At 40.4% G+C, this 17713-nt stretch overlaps 1 protein-coding gene across 2 annotated transcripts in view; it reads right to left on the reverse strand.

Annotated features, from left to right (window-relative positions):
• The window catches only part of LOC146984217 (MICOS complex subunit mic25a-like), a 91518-nt gene that overhangs the window by 13579 nt on the left and 60226 nt on the right, over positions 1 to 17713 (reverse strand). The gene's annotated exons all lie outside the window — the stretch shown is intronic.

The raw sequence follows: 17713 nt of genomic DNA on the forward strand, positions 1-17713 counted from the left end.
CTGTGGTTGAGCAAGCAAGAGAATAGAGGGATAGGGCAGCGGCGGTTGAGTGAAACGTTACTTTCATGGTCTTCAAAGAGAAATACAAATCATTAAACAAAAAAAATATAAATTTTAGAGGTTCAAATACCCCCTGCTAAAAATGACCTATATTGAGATTTGAGTTATAATAATTAAAAAAAATAAAATAAATAATAATAATCAGATGTTGTGTTTGTATGCTCACTCATGTCCAGAAATAAATTAGCCTAGACTTGCAAACTAGCCAAGTGACACGATAGCAGCTAAATTTAATTTTTTTTTAACATTATAAATGCTTATCTTTTTAATATGCATCCATATTTATAAAAAAAAAAAAACATAGTACAAACCCACCTCCTCTTTATCTTTGTGTAGCTCAGGTTTACTACTACAGTGTCCATCAAAATGACAGAGAATGTGGACAAACACAACCACTGATCAGGTTTGTCCACCCTCCAACACTGGAAATAGTCGACTTCCTTTTCAGCATTTCATCTGTTGTTGGACTATATTGTCTCATTCTCTGTGGATAAATGGTTATCACCATGTTTCAATATTATAACTGTTTTATAGTAATGGTTCTGTTTTACAGAAAAACATGGCACCAACTTCTCTGAATTTCCTTGACTCCCAGGGGTGCCATGGACTCCACAGGGGTTTGCTGAGTTTGTCTGTTTACTGCAATATTTTTTTTTTCCCTTTTGCTAAGTTTCTCCCCCCAAGGAGAAGACAGCAGGACATGTGATTTACAGAGCAGATATTTATGCTGTAGCAGACAAAAAAAGGCAATTTGATTTTGGTTGAACAGTAATTCGAGACTGACACACAACTATGTTCAAATCCAATCATACACAACACTAACTATGAACTAACGCAGGCACTGTAAAAGTTTAATTTCTTTGCAACAAGAAGAGTACGCTTCGGATAATTTCTTGTGAAAGTTTTGTGATGCAGTTTTCTGTAAAAGTCCTTTGGCTTCCAACCTGAGTGAGTCATTTTTCACAACACTGAGTCTGAGGGAAAGAAAAGAGAAAGAAAAGTGAAGCCTAATTCACTCCCTAAATACCCAAATGTACAGGGCTGTTATTTCACTGGAGCTCTGAATAGCTGCATTAAAAGATATAACCCACAGAGCACACAATGCAAGAAAGACGAACAACAAAAGAGAAAGAGTGAGAGCAGATAATGACGCTCGCTGGTGATTGGTTGTGATCGGCTGTACAATGATCAATGCCGCTGTGAAAGGAGGCAACGCTGATGGTTTACGACAGAGGGAATAACTGCCAACAGTATGAAAATGAAATCAATAAGTCAACTGCAGAGCAGGGAGAGAAAAATGAAGGAAGCGGCCAGAGAAAATGAAAAGAAAGGGTTTAGAGAAAGAGAAACAGATAGGAGGCTAGACGGAATAAAACAACAGAGACAAAAAACAGGAGTAGTCCCAGAGAAAGAGGGGGAGAAAAAGAAAGACGCTGCAGACAGACATACAAGCCAGATGAAAGGTGTTGGTTTAAAGGAAGCTGACGCAGAAAAACAAAATTGACAGATGAAGGAAGATTCATTAAAGATAAATAAAAAAATAGACTAAAGCAAAAACAAACTGACTGAACATTCAGATAAACCAACTGACAACAACTTTTTCTACAAACCCCGCTCAATTGCATGTTGTGTTATATATATACAGTATATGTATGTGTGTGTGTGTGTGTGAGTGTGTGTACAGGAGAAGTGAGGTGACAGACTTTCCCTATTGTGAACAGAGAACCAATGGTTACATGATATAGGGAAGACCTGCTTGAGAATCCAATAATGTTATTTGTAAAGAAATATTCAACAAGGTGTTTGTTTACACCAGTCCGGCATTAATGACCGTCCTGAACTCCATCCCTCTATTCATGATGACAAATTTGGCTGTTTTTCTGCAAGTCTGAAAAACCACGTCTCCAGCGTCAAACCCTCCACTCAGATACACATGAGCACCCTCAAGGTCATACGGCCAAAATGCAATGAGGCACAAACACACTTTGAAAATGTGGAGAATATAAAACACACCCAGGTCCAAGCTGGAGTTGAATATCTCCGATGTCATATGCTCAAACAGATTTGTGGCAGCAAAAGTCATTAATGAAACATGGAGCAAAGAAGAAACCCATCTTGTCTATCAAATCCATTCCATGTTTCAAACAAAACAATGCAAGCAACACTCAAGTTGAAGGAAAATACACAAACAAACAATTACTGTAACACCAATTAAACACTGAGAACCGCTGCTTGTTGTTTCTTTTTTTTCCCTTTTATCTAACACTAAATTCTCTTCAGCTACCAGCAGCATTCATTATGTTTTAGGTCCACTTGTACAAATTCAGCTTGTAAAAATCAACCATGCTTGAAATAAATCATGACAGCTCTGACTCGATTGGAATTGGAAAGCAAAATATTACTATCCTGCACACTCGCACACTACTGCATCATCTATGCAGACCTTCCAATGGCAACTTCTCCAAACTGAAGGCATCAAGGTTGTATGTTGAAAATCAGTCATTATGGCTGGATTGCCACAAAATCAATTGTTTAAGGTCACCTGAGCCACCTCGCTGTGTCGTGAGGTGTTTTCACACACACACTGGCGCTGATCAAGGGTGAGCACCAGATGCAAAAATAAATTATATGTTTTTTTCAGCTAGTACACACCTTTTTTTCTAAAAGCTGCAAAACTGGCTGAGTGTCATGTTTCCATGACGACTGACCAGAAAAAATATGTGTGATATGTCATGTTTGCATGAGCCGATTGTAAAAATGAAACTCTGTGAAGTAATGCTAAATGTTAACATGGAGACGCATGTACGCATTACAGGTATACACATGCTGGTCTAATTGTTTGTATTTACCTCCCTCTGCAAACAATAGAAAAAGAAAGCATGGCTGCCCAGCTAACTATGGCAGCCTTTTTTAGCTGAAAGAGTTCAGTACACATACCCAACGGCACAGTAAAAGAAACAAGAGAAGGTCCAAATATGAGCTGTAGACACAAAATGTCGCACACTTTCCTAGATGGCTCAAAGCAGAAGTAAGCGGAATGTTTGTGTTAATATAAGTCTTAAATAGTTATATCTTCCGACAGCAATCACTTATATAGAGTGTTTGGTCCGAAACACGGGTCTGTCAGTCACTCTGCTCTGCTGTAAGCCGAGGAGAAAACTTCTTGTATACTTCCTTGTATCCTACAACCTTTATCCAATGAGGAGAGAGAACGGCATGAAGGGCTGTGTGTGCAGCCAAGGGATGCGCGTGAATGTGGTGACGTAGGGACGAAGACCAATAGATCCATGACGAGGGCGGGGGCTGCTAACTCCATCGGCTGACAAAAAGTTAGCCAAAACGACCGGATCGCTTACTTCTGCTTTAATATTCGGTGAATAAACAAGGGAGGTCAAAATAATGCAAATAAACTGTGGCCTTCCAGGGCGTACACCACCCTCACTGTCAGCTGCGACCCTGCATGGATAAGCGAAAAAGCTCATGGATGGATCGAAATTGGCCAACTGTTGTATATGGTCACTTCAATTCAATTCATTTTTTACGTATACTACCAAATTATAATTCAGCTTTACCGCAAGGTTACTCCCTTTAAACTGGAAAATACCTCCAACAGAAACGGCACAAGGTGGGAGGGGCTTATGGCCTTGACATTGGGTTTGAGAGGAAAGAGAGGGGGAGGACAGAGACCCACACTTGTTAATGGGTCCATCTTCGATAAATATATAGTTTTGTCTATCGTTATTTTGTTATTATTATTTAGTGGTCAGCTCGCCCAGCATTTCCTACTTTCCCGCTGTCCGGCGGGTCATGGGAATAACGCCGCCGAATGGCCGCTTATGGTCAGAACTACGACGGTATCTGATCGTCTTCAAACCTCCAACTTTCATTCTTCATTTCAAAACATTCTTTATGCTTTCGTCCGTCTTGCGCCGGTCCAAGAATTTCACTGTGCGCGTGGAGGCTCATAGAAAATGTAGTGTGAAAACACTTCGCTTACCAAAACTCCTCGTAGTCCCTTTAAGTCAGGAAGCTTTCAACAATAATGTCATGGGTTTGTCTATAATTAAGACAAATCAAATCAGTATTTAGGATCACCATCCTTTGCCTTTTAAACAGCGCCAGCTGCTGGCACATTTCAGAATAAGCCTCCAAATAGATTAAAAAAAAAAAAAAAAAGATAAATTACTCATTTGTTTGAACCTGGATTTTTGAAGAATGACGCCTACTACATTTATTGTCTTCTTTTTATCTCTCTTACAGTTTTTGCCGTTTTCATCCATGAATGAAAAAACTGTAGAGATGGAGATGGAGAGATGACAGGGAAGCTGTAACACAGCAGGATCCCAAAGGAGGCTTCAGTGTTTAGTCAGTGTCTTAACCTCTAAGTCAAGGCGCTGCCCTGCAGTCACACTGTTGGCATGTTGACGCATGTTGGCATATTAGTCCACACCACTGAGCTATTTCCTGCCTGTGTCAAAGCTCCAGATTGGCAGCAGCTTTACCCTGGGATCACAACACCTGTCTAAAGTATGTGGGCTACTTCTTTTGTCCACGTGTGCGGGCCTGGTGTCATGTGATTCAATGTGGCTGAATGCCGCTCTGGATTCTTTACAAGTAATTTGACTGAGATTAGATTTCCAGCAACTGTAAAAAAAAAAAAACGCTAATCATATATATTCTATATATATGTACACAAATAAAACAGTCAAACAGAGGTAGGTTTTGATTTGATTTGATTTGATTTGATTTGATCAACTTTATTAATCCCAGAGGGCAATTCTGTTCGGCAGTCCACCAAGAACAATACAAGCTCATCAACAACAACACAACAATACAAACTCAACAATACAGACTCATCCACATTCGTACCTACATACATACGCACAGGTGCCAGTTAACAGACACCTTCTTTGGTGAGCTGCAACAGCAGAAATAAAAGCAGAGGGAAAGGAAAACTTCTGGTCAACAGACCTTCCTCATTGCTCGGTGCGTGCTATGTTCTCGTGAGTCTTTATTAACATTTGTTCAAAACTGTGAGCTGGGGAGGAAAAACTGTTCAAGGATTCCTTCAGGCTTTATTTTTTCTTGTCTGTAGGCAGTCACAGCTAATGAGGCACAAACAGACCTTCAACTGAGAGAAGAGAAACAGGAATCTGACAAAAAAAAGTGCTCCAAATGAATGTCACCTTTTAAAATAAATTCAGCACCTTTGCAAAAACTGTGAAAGACAACCACTGAACATTTGTTAATATCTTAGATTTGTCTTTCTTTGTGTACCTATGAGCTTTATTCTTGTTTTCTCTAGTGGGCACAAACTCACTCACTTCATGTGCGGAGTCACAGGATAGTGTCTAAGGATAAGACAGTGCTATCTGCTCTATGGCACAGCAACTTTGTAGAAAAGTTCTGCATTTTGAAAGAGGATAGTGCATACATAAAAAACGCTGCAAGCAACCGACACTAACTTAGATGCTCGGTGTGGAACTCCAGTGTCTGAGATTTTAATCTGACAGAAACATCTCAGAACAGATATAAAGATTGAGAATTTAAAGAAAGCTACAACACACTTAATATTTATTCACGTATAAGAATGAGGTGAATCAGCTACATGTTCGCTTCATGAATTTTTTTGTCATAACTTGAGGAGTGCATATTCAAGTGTAGGTGTGTGAAACTTTCTGGATGTGTGTGTGTGTGTGTGTGTGTGTGTGAGGTCAGTAGCAGGTCCAGCAAGCAGCTGAGGATCCTCATTCTTCTTCATTAGTGTTGACTGCTGAGGGGCCCGCCATCTCCTCTTCTCCCTCTCTCTCTACATCTTTTCATCCTCTGTCCATCTCCTGCTCTTCTTTCACAACTACTCCTCTCCTTACGCCGGCTGCCCGTATCTCCATTCTCGCTTTTTACCTCTTCATACTCTCCTCTTTCTCCCTTCCTGACTCGTGCCTCCTCCTGGTTTCTCTCCTCGCCCTTATCTGTCCGAAATGCTCCGTTCCCCCATCTCCCATCATCCCTCGTCTGCCTCCACCTCTGTTCTGCAGCTGTCCACCTCCTCTTCATTATTTCCTCTCCTTGCTTCTTCAGTTGCTTAGTGTTTGCCATCATGCTTTTCTTGCTTACTTTTTCTGACCTTGACTCTGTATATTTTCTTTATACTCCGCTCTCTCTTCTTCAGTTTCTCACAACAGATTGCAAAGATTAAGAATTTGAACAACACAATACATAGTTATGCACAGGAATGAGGCCAATGTGGAGTTTTCTTAAAGGAATACGCCAACATTTTTTTTTTTAACGTGTCTTGCCTCACTTCCGAGTCCATGACAAGCAGATACAGTACTGTACCATCCTTTCGACTGTGTGTGCAGTAACAAGGGCGGGCCCGTATCGCCCGTAATTAGCTTAGCTCAAACGCTGGAAGTGTATAGGTAGTGTTAGCCTGCCTCCACCTAAACTCATCAGAGACACTCTTCAGCAACTCTAAACGGACCGATCTTCGTCTCAGAGCTGACAAAACTCTCCGGTAAGGCATCTTGAGCGATCAAATGCCAGTAACGGGACGAGATCGGTCAAAACGGAGGGTTCAAGCAAAGATGGTTTATTTTGGTTCAAGCTAGCTACATCGAGCTATTTCAAAGTAAAAGCACAAATTCTATCGCCATGGTTTTCTGTATGTAAAGAGCAACGGGTAACCGGAAGTAACGAGAAGTGCGTTGGTCACAACGGCTAGCTTGAGTAGCGCCGAATTCATCCAAACTAAATTGTAAACAGCTGGTATTTAGACAAATTAATGACACACTGCTGATTTAAATGGCTACCTTCTCGCCTAAAAATGTTTGAAATGTTGATAAAGTGATATATTTACAGAGTTTAGAGCTAAAATGAAATCAGCTTCTGACTGCTGATTTCGGCTCGGATAGGAGGCAGGCTAACACTACCTATACACTTCCAGCATTTGAGCTAAGCTAATTACAGGCGATACGGGCTCTATCTCCCTTGTTACTGCACGCACAGTCGAAAGGATGGTGTCTATCTGCTTGTCATGGACTCGGGAGTGAGGCAAGACATGAAAAAAAATGTTGGCATATCCCTTTAAGTTGCAGTACATCAGGGCTGATATGTATAAAATGCATTACAGTGCATCCTTTGTGGTGAGAAATACAACTGAAACAAAACAAAAAAACAGTCAAAGTGATGCGGTGCACTATTAACACCTGGAGAAACCACTCTCCATTTGTTAAACAGTTGTTGTTGTGCATAACAGTGACTGTGATGGCTGTTTCCAAAGGATGAGACTGTGATGTGACTGGCCAAGAGTGAATTTATTAAATCATTGCATCCTCTGATTTGTGTTGCACCTCATCCAGCCCTAATAGCACTTTGCACCGCTGCACCTACACGAGCAAAAATAGCAGGTGCACTTAGAGACGCCCACGCGGTCCGTGCGCCCGAGACCTGCCGCCCCTAGCGCTCGTCTTTGCCCTAAAGCCTCATCACAAAGTTCATCTCCACTCTACCACTCTTACTAATCTTTTTCTCTTTCATACTCCATATGGAGAAAGTCTCTTTGAGTATTTGTCTCTTAAAGCAATCTACAGCTCCTGGCTCTTAACATTTAATCTCAACTTTCACTTCAGACCTACATGTGCCTCTTCTTTTCACTGTGCTCTCTTGCCACACTTTAACACTCTCCTCCTCTTCGTCCTTTCAATATTTCTGTTTTGTTTGTTAGTGTACAACGTTTCTCAAGGCCTTCCCATTTATTTCTCATTGGTCTTTCACGTCAACCACCCTTATCTAAGACTCTCTACATCTGTATGTACCTACCACATGTTTTTTTTTATTATTATTCTTCAATACTATTCTTTGTCCTCAGCCTTCTCTTTGTATTTTTCCTCAGTGTTTGTCTATATTACATACAGAGTAGCTGAGCTGCTGTGATCTCTGTACCGGCATGACTCCTGTTCAATCAAGAATAAGACTGAAGGTAAAAGAAAAAAAAAAAGAAATCAATATTAGGTTTTATACTGCTGTGATTCACTGGCTTTGCGAAAGTCAGTGTGTGCTCAGATAGGCAACAGATACTGATTTATTATCAGTATATCAGTATTGTCAATAGGGTTTTTCTTTGCAAATGGACTTATCAAAACTTGATGAAACTATTTTCTATTTTCCCTTATCTTCAGGTGTGATATCCGCAGGGACTCGCATTCGTACACAAAGCCTGCCTCAGAAACAGCACACAGGCTCCTGCACAATGAAGCTGGGCCATTTCAATTCTCAATGGTGCTCCTACAAAATGCTAAACCGTCACTCTCTGGGTGCACAAACACTCCCCTTGCATTAACAGCAATGCTCCCCTGCTCAAATGTTCTGCTCACCCTCCCATTTACATAAATAAGGGGGGCAGATTATAGCAAACACCTCTCACTATGATCCTGTGCGCTACATCAACAACACCTCTCTGACACAAAAAAGTGAACATTACCAGCCTCACAATACAGGCCTGTCATATTGGTTTGGTGCTGGTAGCTCATAAGTGCTGGGCAGAAGCATGCGTTTAATCAGACATTTATATCTTAGATAACAAAGTTGGGTATATTTTAAAAATGTGGGGGATTCACGTGTAAACAGTAGCAACCATTTGCCATCACTCAAACCCCCTACCTGCTTTTTTCACCTGCCTGTACTGTAGCTCTGCAGGATGGCATGAATATCAACAACACAACAATCTAACAATCTAAAATGAGCTATGCATCAAGGGAGGATTTAGTTGTAAGCCGTAAATTAATGACTTGTTTCCTGCAGGAGAGGGGCATTCAGTCTTAATGCACCAGCTAATTTTAGAGAATGTCTTACAGTATGATAGCTGACAATTCTGACAAGTCATGAGCAAGTCCTCCTACGCCCTGCTGCAACTAGCCATGGCTGTCAGGAACTGTGGAGTTCAACAACTTGGACAGCCACAGAGGAGGCAAAACTACAAAATACACATCTAATTTAATCATAATCCTCAAAATGGAAAACAGTACACAAGCTGCAACCTTGTCTCCAAAATACATTATGAATGGCAACTGTAAATTGTGTAATTGCGTTAATGTAATGAGGATTCGTTGTTAGCTTACATATCTGGGAAGTGGCAAATATGTTGTTACTGAATCAATCATTAAAATGTTCACAGGAAACACATTTCTCCTCCATTAAAATATCCATCAGTGCTGGGTTCTCTGTTGGGCCGTGCTGCTGGACCCACACAAATAATAAAATAAGGGAATAAACTATCTTTTTAAAATGAAATGATCTTTAAAATCATAAAAAAGGGCATTATTTGGCCACTACTGTATATAGATGTGGGGTCAGAGGGGGGGATGTGGGACGTTTCTAAGATTTTGAAGTTATTGAACTACTACTATACTTCTTGAGATCAGACCTCAGTCTATTCAATACACATAAAATTGACATTAGACTCAATATTTTACGTATAGTCATGTGCTTTATACCCCCGCCATCCACTCCAACCACCTCTGATCCAGTGTTGCTGAATCTGAGGTTTCATTCATTTAAAAATGTGTTGCCTGCCAGCATGTTTCCTATTTGCTGTTGCAGTTTAGTTGTCTATGTGCATCTGCAGGAGACGTGTTGTGAGCTGCATTCAGTCTACTTGTCTCTTCATATCCGTCATATCCGAGTCCTCTATTGGACTGTTGAGTTATTCAGGCTGCTGTGCTAACAGACATGTTTTTCTCTCCTGTATCTTGGTTGCCAACAATTACCCTTGATGTCAATCGTCAAGGATGATTTCACAGTATTGCAAAGCAGGATGTCACTGTCATTGTCTATTGAGCACAACAAAGGAAAATCTAGTAGACCTTTTGTTTGTGCCTTTACTGGAAGACAAATATAGATTAAAGGATGGTCTGTCATAAAATATACATATATGCAACATTCATATATCATATGTATGATACAAAAGTGACAGTTTAGACAGACTCTTTGACTTTTTGGAGGTGGGAATGTTCTGCTTAATGATGTTTTGTCATGTAAATGTAACTATATATTATGCCTGATAACCTGATAACCACCCCACTCCAACAGCTGACGTGCACACACCCATTATCATCTAAAAGATTTAAACAGAGTTATGTTTGGGGTTAGGTTCAGTAATAAAATCCCATCTGTCAGCTCTGTCCTGTAGGTTTACTCACACAGCTAACCTTGCATAAGCTTTGAAGTAGCAAACAGAAATAAATCCTGCGTCACTCTTCCGTCCGTTTCAATCACACTTATCAAAAGGCATTACTGTTAGTTTTGTTGTCAGGTGATTAGTTTACAGGTTGGCGTGCTGCTATAAAAGAAAATGAATTACAATGAATTGAATGAGAAAACGACATTGAATCAACATCAAACCAGCAAGGAGTCATATATCCACTATATCCACAGCACTGAGAAACACATTGTAGTGTTAAAAACATTGTTGCTTTTAAGACAACACAATCAGTGGGCTACCTGCTCTCTCCTCTCTTAAAGTGACGCTGCCTCACAGGATGGAGATGATGACAATATAACCAATAACTGTAAACGCACACAATGACAGCATGACAATAAAAAAGTGGATAGAGGAGCTGGCTACATGTATCACAGAAAAAATGTCCAGGCACACAGAAGGAGAAGTGCTTCCAAATCTCTTTCTCAATCACTCTGCTGCCTCTCACCACTCTCTAAACTTTTTTTTTTTTTTTCACTCTGATTCTACCTCCTTCTCTCTCTGGTCCTGTTTCGCCCTCTCTCTCTTTCTTTCCAGTCTGACAGGCAGCTTTTAACTTTAGGGGTAGCTCCCTTGGTATTAAACCCAAAGCCTACGATGTCTGTACTAGCAGGGCTCTGGATATATACATGTGAGTGTGTGTACGCCTCAGTAGTTGGCCTTGCTGAAGGGGAAAATAACAGCATTTAAAGATTCAGAGGTCTCAACTTGCAGCCGACCAGATCCCAACCTTGCTGTAGTTTCACATATATCTGTGATTGGACCAGTCATCGCTCTGTGTTTTCCCAAAACTCTCTCTGTTTTCACCCCTATATCCTTCACCTGCTCTTTTTTTCCTCTCCATTGGGGTATTTTCACTCTTAGCCTGTTCTGTACTTCTCTGAACAGATTTTCTTTGCTAAGTTTCTCTTGTACATCTTTTGCACTGCCTCTTGTTTTTCAGTCCGTCTCCTTTTCCTACTCTCCACTGTGAGCTGAGGCCGGCATCAGCATCAGAGCCAGGCTGTGTCTGAGACTGGCCCTAAATAACTTGTAAACCCTACCAGGCGCGCACACACACACATGCACGCGCACAAGCACACACGTGTTGTGTATGTATCTGCATCTGAGGGCGCAGATAAATGACTACACATTCCCCACCGGACAGTGTGTATGTCTTCCATGTGGTGCGTCAGGCTCAGCCTCCCAGAGAATAATGACGAGGTCGTCTGCTCTGCCTCTGCAGGCTCTGTGGGGCCCCCCCCTCATTTGCCATCAAACACGCACACACGCACAGAGACAGTAGCGTGGGCCAGCTGGAGGACGGCCGTGACATGCAGGCCTGTCCGCTGACCTGCTGTGAAACTGATCAAAACACATCACAGCTGCATCTGTGACGCTGGAAAGACAAAACAAGCACCGGACAGAGATTCGGTCCCAGTTAAAGTCGTCTTTCACCCATTAAAAAGTCTGTTGTCATTTCATTTTTGACAGCGTGAACCAAAGTAACAGCAGCATGCCTTGCTTGATCCGAAAGTTTAAAAAACAGAATAAAACTTACGTTCACAACAGTGAGCACATCTCTCATCAGCTGTTCTTCTTACAAGTAAAACAAAAACAGAAATAACAACTTTTCCCCAGAGTCATGGCACTTGTTTAATATGCGTTTCACACCACTGAAACAAACAATATTTTTGGTTTATTAAGTGGACACGGTAGAAATATCACACTATCATTTCCACTCAGTTTGTTGGGCTCAAACATTTACATTCTAAATAATTTAATATGAAAATAAACCGTGCCAGAGTTCTCCTGTAGACTATTTTATACAAGGTAGAAAGAAAAAGCTGATAAAGAGTGTGAAGCAACATGTATGGTGTTACTTCAAAGATTGATAAAGTGAACATTATTAGAAATGGAACCAATTATTCATGGACAGATAATTACTGATAGCTCAAAATACTGTTAATTAAAATCAACTGTCTGTACATTCAAAGAGAGGTTAAAGTCTAAGGCTAAAATTTTAACTACATCTTAGGTTGTGATGATACAGTATGCGCTCTCATTTTTCCGAGGTCAAAGTAAAACGGAAATTCATATTTCCTTACATTTAATAAAGTGAAGTGAAGGATCAGTTTTGTCAGCATCTGCTTAAATGACAAATGTTAATGGAATATTTTATCAGCTGTGCTCAATCAATCTGAATTCTGGAACAAAATTAAAACTTAAAACAAAAAAGACAAAAATCACATTTTACTCTCATTTGCTATGCTAAAAGCTGGTGTCCTCATTTTACACCATCTTTGCTGTGGGGGACCCATAGACTGTAAATGTAGATGCAATACCTGACTCTACCACAAACTCTCACTATTACAGAAATCGGTAAAGATCGTTTTTGTTGTTGTTTGTGAAGTAGTTTATGGCAAGTGTACACTCACCCGCCTGCCAGTCAAAACAGCCACACCCTCAGTTATGAATAACTTTAAAGCCCTTGTACAGACTTTTCATTTAGTGTTGATTTTGGCGACCCCTGTGGACGAAAGCGGCGGAATGAAGACTACATTTCCCACTGTCATAAAGATGTTTGTCTGGCCGGCGCGTGTAAATTTGTTTTGGAAACATCTGAAAGAAGACGGGAGCTTTTTTTTTTTTTTTTTAGCAGTGTAATGTATCTATTCGTATCGTTTCGTCAGTGGTCCGACCCAACCATTCCTTCCAGAGGTATAGAATTAGACTACTTAGAAATAGCGTATCTTTACACTGATGGGCTCATTTGCTGTTGTAGGTAACAGAGACACATCAGCAGAAACCAGAGACTTTTGCGTATCCAGTTAAAAGCTCCGTACCGGGGCTTGAAACCTCAATAAAATCCAAACATAAGATGGAGCAAAATAAATGTTGAATTAAAAAGAAAATGTGTACCAGGCTGTAAACGTGTATTTCTGCTGTAAAGTTGGACATTTTAACATGAGAGTCAGTGGGGATAGACCATAGACTGTAAAAAGCTGCTCGGACCTGTCACTCAACGTTTCCGCGCTCTAATTGGCCAGAATTTTAACCTAATACCAGTAAAACAGTAGAGTTAAAAAAAAATTCACCCCCCTCAGAGTGTGTGCGGGGGTAGAAACTATCGATTGAGAAAAAAAAACGTGCTGACACCAGACTTTTAACATGTTTATTGAGAATGTAAAGTCGGCGATTTTGACATGGGGGTCTATGGAGAATGCTGCTTTCTGACACCAGCCCCCAGAGGAAGCCGGGGGGATTGCAGTTTTTTGAACGCGGAAGTGAGCTTCACTTCTCAGACCGACAACTGCCCCCTTGGGATAGACTCACTGTTGAAGCCACACTCCAGTGGTCATTCGAGGAACTGCAGTTATTAGCACTGGATTGTTAGCAGTGAACAAAACCTCCCAATTAAATCTAAGCATTTCACATCATTTTTCCAGATTCATCACGTCGACCTGTCAGAGCTCAGCAGCAGCTTTCTGTGTCTGCCTGTGAGTCTACAGCATTATTGACCTTAGCTGCTAAATTGGAAACTGAGCTGCTGATATTGATATTTATGTCTTCACATATTTATAGTTCAATCAATGGATTGTGACAATTGCATTAAAAACAAGTTTGATGGGGGCAGAAAACACACACACATGGTGCTACTGTACTAATTAGTATTGATCACCTAATGCTAGTTCTGTCTATAGGGGTTGTTACTTTGTCTTTAAAAGTTCAACACGCTTGCAATGCTTTTCACTGTCAACAAAATACAGCATCTTGCGCTTGTTAACAGCTTCTTTTTTTTTTTTTTTGTACAGCTTTTGCTGCTTCCACTCAACAGGAAAAAAAAAGTTATCAGTAATAACCAAACTAACTGTGACAGCTTTTAAAGACAGAAAATGGAGGAAGAACTTTATAAACTTTAAAATTGATGGGGTGAAAGTCAGGGAGATGCCTCGGGGGCCAATCAAGAAGAAAGACCTTGATGTGTAGGTTAAAGCAGACTGCAATGTAGAAAGCTATTCACACACCACACAAACACAGACACACAACACACAAAAACACACACATGTGCACACACACACACACACACACACACACACACACACACACACAGTGCATGATCTGCCGTGCTCTTTTAAAGACCGTCTTCAAAGGGTCTTCACTTCACTCCTCGTTATCTCACCCCAGCTAATATGAGAAAGACATTTTCACACTCTCACACTCACACACACACACACACACACACACACACACACTGCTCAGCCTTGTAAGGACATTTGGTTCTCATAAGTGCAGAAATACAAGGCTGTAAACATAGCGTCAACTGTGTGTATAGAAATGCAGGTTTGTGTGCGGACAAGGCAGATACAAAGGTTTAGATGCCATTGACAGTGCACACACGTACGGGCAGTCACGCACACATTACATTAGTACAAGAGCAGAGGAATCACGTTTCAGCAGACTGATTATCACATGCTGTATTACTGTATGCCAGGGGAAGCCTCAGTGCCCCTGAGCAACGCTGCAGAGATGTGAGCGGAGACCAGCATGAGGCAGAGTAATACGTTGTTTGGGTACATGATGAGCAGCTACACCTTCAGATGCTTGTACTGTACAAAGTTTGGAAGTGCATGCTTCCAGTTTTTTGCCCTCCAACTTCCTCTCTCCCTCCTCCTCCTCCTCGCAATTTTCTCTCTAACTTTCAGTGAATTTGTAACTTAAAACTGCTGCAGAGATGCACATACTTGAGGAACTTGCCTTTGCTTCTGAATAATACAGCAGCAGGTCCAACTGAGGAATGAGGAATGCTGAAAAGTACAGTACAAAGGCTGGATTTTACTGAGTGCATGCATAAGTAGAGGTTCTTGTCTGGTCTTCATTGCAGATGAAATACAAAAAAAAAAGAAGTGCCGTAGAGAAAAAGAAGAGATCTCTTGACTCAGTAGATGCATAGTTTATAACCTCTGTTGACTGCTCAGAGACAAAGACAACTATAAAGGCAAAACCATATTAACTCAATTTTTTATCTCTGCGTGAAACTATCATCACCAAAAACTCAGTTCATATACTGTAATTGGCAGCTTTGTTTATGGAACTGATATGATGTAGAAAAAAACATAAAACAATGCTGTTTGGTAAATAATTCAAATTGAGTGTAAATAAGAAATAAAAGTGGAAACCAACTGATCATGGCCCTTTAATCTGTGATGTCTCTGACTGACTGAATGACTACAGTAATTGATTGACTGACTGATCATAATTCACTTCTTCTCAGCCCAGTTTATCGATGCTCAGTTGACGTTTCCGGTGCAAACAAGTTCAGTTACCAAGGTGTTTACAGCCTGCAGTACTGCTAACTCATCCCATTAGATTTAGATGAAGAGACTTTGTCTATAAAAACACTGGGTATAAACCTGGTTCATGACTGCACTGTGTATGCCCTAGTTTCCCAGTAGCTCAGGAAGGAGAGGAGTGCCTCCAATACACTGAGCCTCCCTCCCTTCCATTACAGAAAAGAAACTTTCATGTATTATTTTTACTACAAGAGGTAGAGGAATTAACTCTTAACTCTTCCAACCGAAAAAGCAGCAAGTCATCCCTAACTGCTAAGCGATAGAAACTTGCAGATCTGAACTGCATGCAAACAACAGAAACTCCAGCAATCAGACACCAGTCAATATGTTCAAGGGCAGGACAGCAGTAAAGGCCCTGTTAAGAAATTAAGTGTTTCTGCCCACTGAAACACTTGAGGGTGTTTAATTAGAAACAGTAAGATAGAGTGTTGAGCATGTAAAAGACTGAAACTGAAAACAAGGCGTTACTAAAATACTACTGTACTATATGACCGAACCAGATATAAACTTTTTCTATGTATTTGAATATCTTTATATGTATTTTTCTTTATCTCTCATGCAGATTAACATCTAACTGGCATTTGTACATTCAAACTGATTTCCAGGGAAAATAAACTGTGCAGCAGCCACATGGGTAACATGGGTAAAAGGCCTGCTGCTGTGAGAAAAGGGAACAAGGATTACATACAGTAAAAGTCCCAAAATATGAGCGGAGCTGGGACCAGAGGGTAAGAAATATTGACATGGTACACAAGGAGTACACACAGCTCGGGCACGTAGCCTATACAAGTTTGTGAATCTCCTCCTTAGTAGATTCTGGTGCTCCATTTACCCTTGAGTGTATAATCAGGCTTGACTTTCAACAGTAAACATTATCGTGTTATTTACTAAAACTAAAAGCACTGTGACACTATCCTGATGTACTTCACAGCTAAAGCATCACCAGAGATACTGTACAGTGTGTCCTCTTCTTGCTGTGATGCAGCACTGAGTTCAAGGATCAGGTTTCAAACTTAAAAAATGCAGAAGCATCATGCAAATGAACATTAAAAAAAGCCTCTAAACAGGGCCTAATATTACATAATCCTATTTACAGTCAAACACAGTCTGCAGTGCAAGCATTTCTCTCTCACACCCTCCTTGAATCTAATGAGGAGACTGCAGACGTTCCTGCTGCGTCTGACTGGACCATGCTCTCTATCTTGTTTACTTGAAATCAAGTGAACCACTAACAGACCTATTTTTGCAAAAATGTGTTCTTTAACTCAAAAAGTTAAAAAAGCACACATATTATTTATTACGTGCTTCAGTAAGTGTGATCATATTCAGAAAATATCAGACATGTAATTAATGTTTGGTTTTACACCCTCATTTACTGCTTACAGTCTGCTTCTCTTTGATTACTTTAAGTGAAGTGGCTTCTGAAAATGACCTCAAATTATGACCTTGAGGGTGAAATGTTGCAGTGATGAGGTGAACTGTGATTGAAGACTTATTTTATAGCAAACCAAAAACTGTGTTTTCCTTGAAAAGGTGTCATTTCCAGTCTTGGTAGGAAAACAAGTTTGCTAGCGCTGAAGAAATTGGATTACGCACTTTTGCATCAGACGTTCACTCTGAAAGCTGTTTTTAATGACAAGGCTTTTTTTCCTGTGTAAAAACCTAAAGTGACAGCACTCAAAACCCTATCAATCAGATGTTTTTTTTTTCCTTCCAACTCTCCCAGAATAATCTTGTGAACATGAGAAAAAATGAATTTCTTTCTTTTACATCAGACAGAGAGCTGCTGTGAAAATAAAAACATGTCTCTCCTTAGAGAACTTCAAAAGCCACCACTCAGACTGAATTGTTATGTCCCAAACTTCCCTGAAGCATTGCCTCTTTGAGGAGAAGTCCAATATGATATTATTATTTTCAACGTTTTTATTACTTTTGGTAGGAAGTCGCTACTCCTCCATCCTGTCGACACTCAAAGTGAAGTCATTAAACTCCAGTGTCTCAGGAATCTTAATCAGGCATCTCACAAAGCAAATGTCAAACAGTCAGTGGTTGTGTCATGGTC

This window comes from Trachurus japonicus, chromosome 7 (genome assembly GCF_045865225.1).
Source record: "Trachurus japonicus isolate A0001 chromosome 7, Traja_1.0".
NCBI lineage: Eukaryota > Metazoa > Chordata > Actinopteri > Carangiformes > Carangidae > Trachurus > Trachurus japonicus.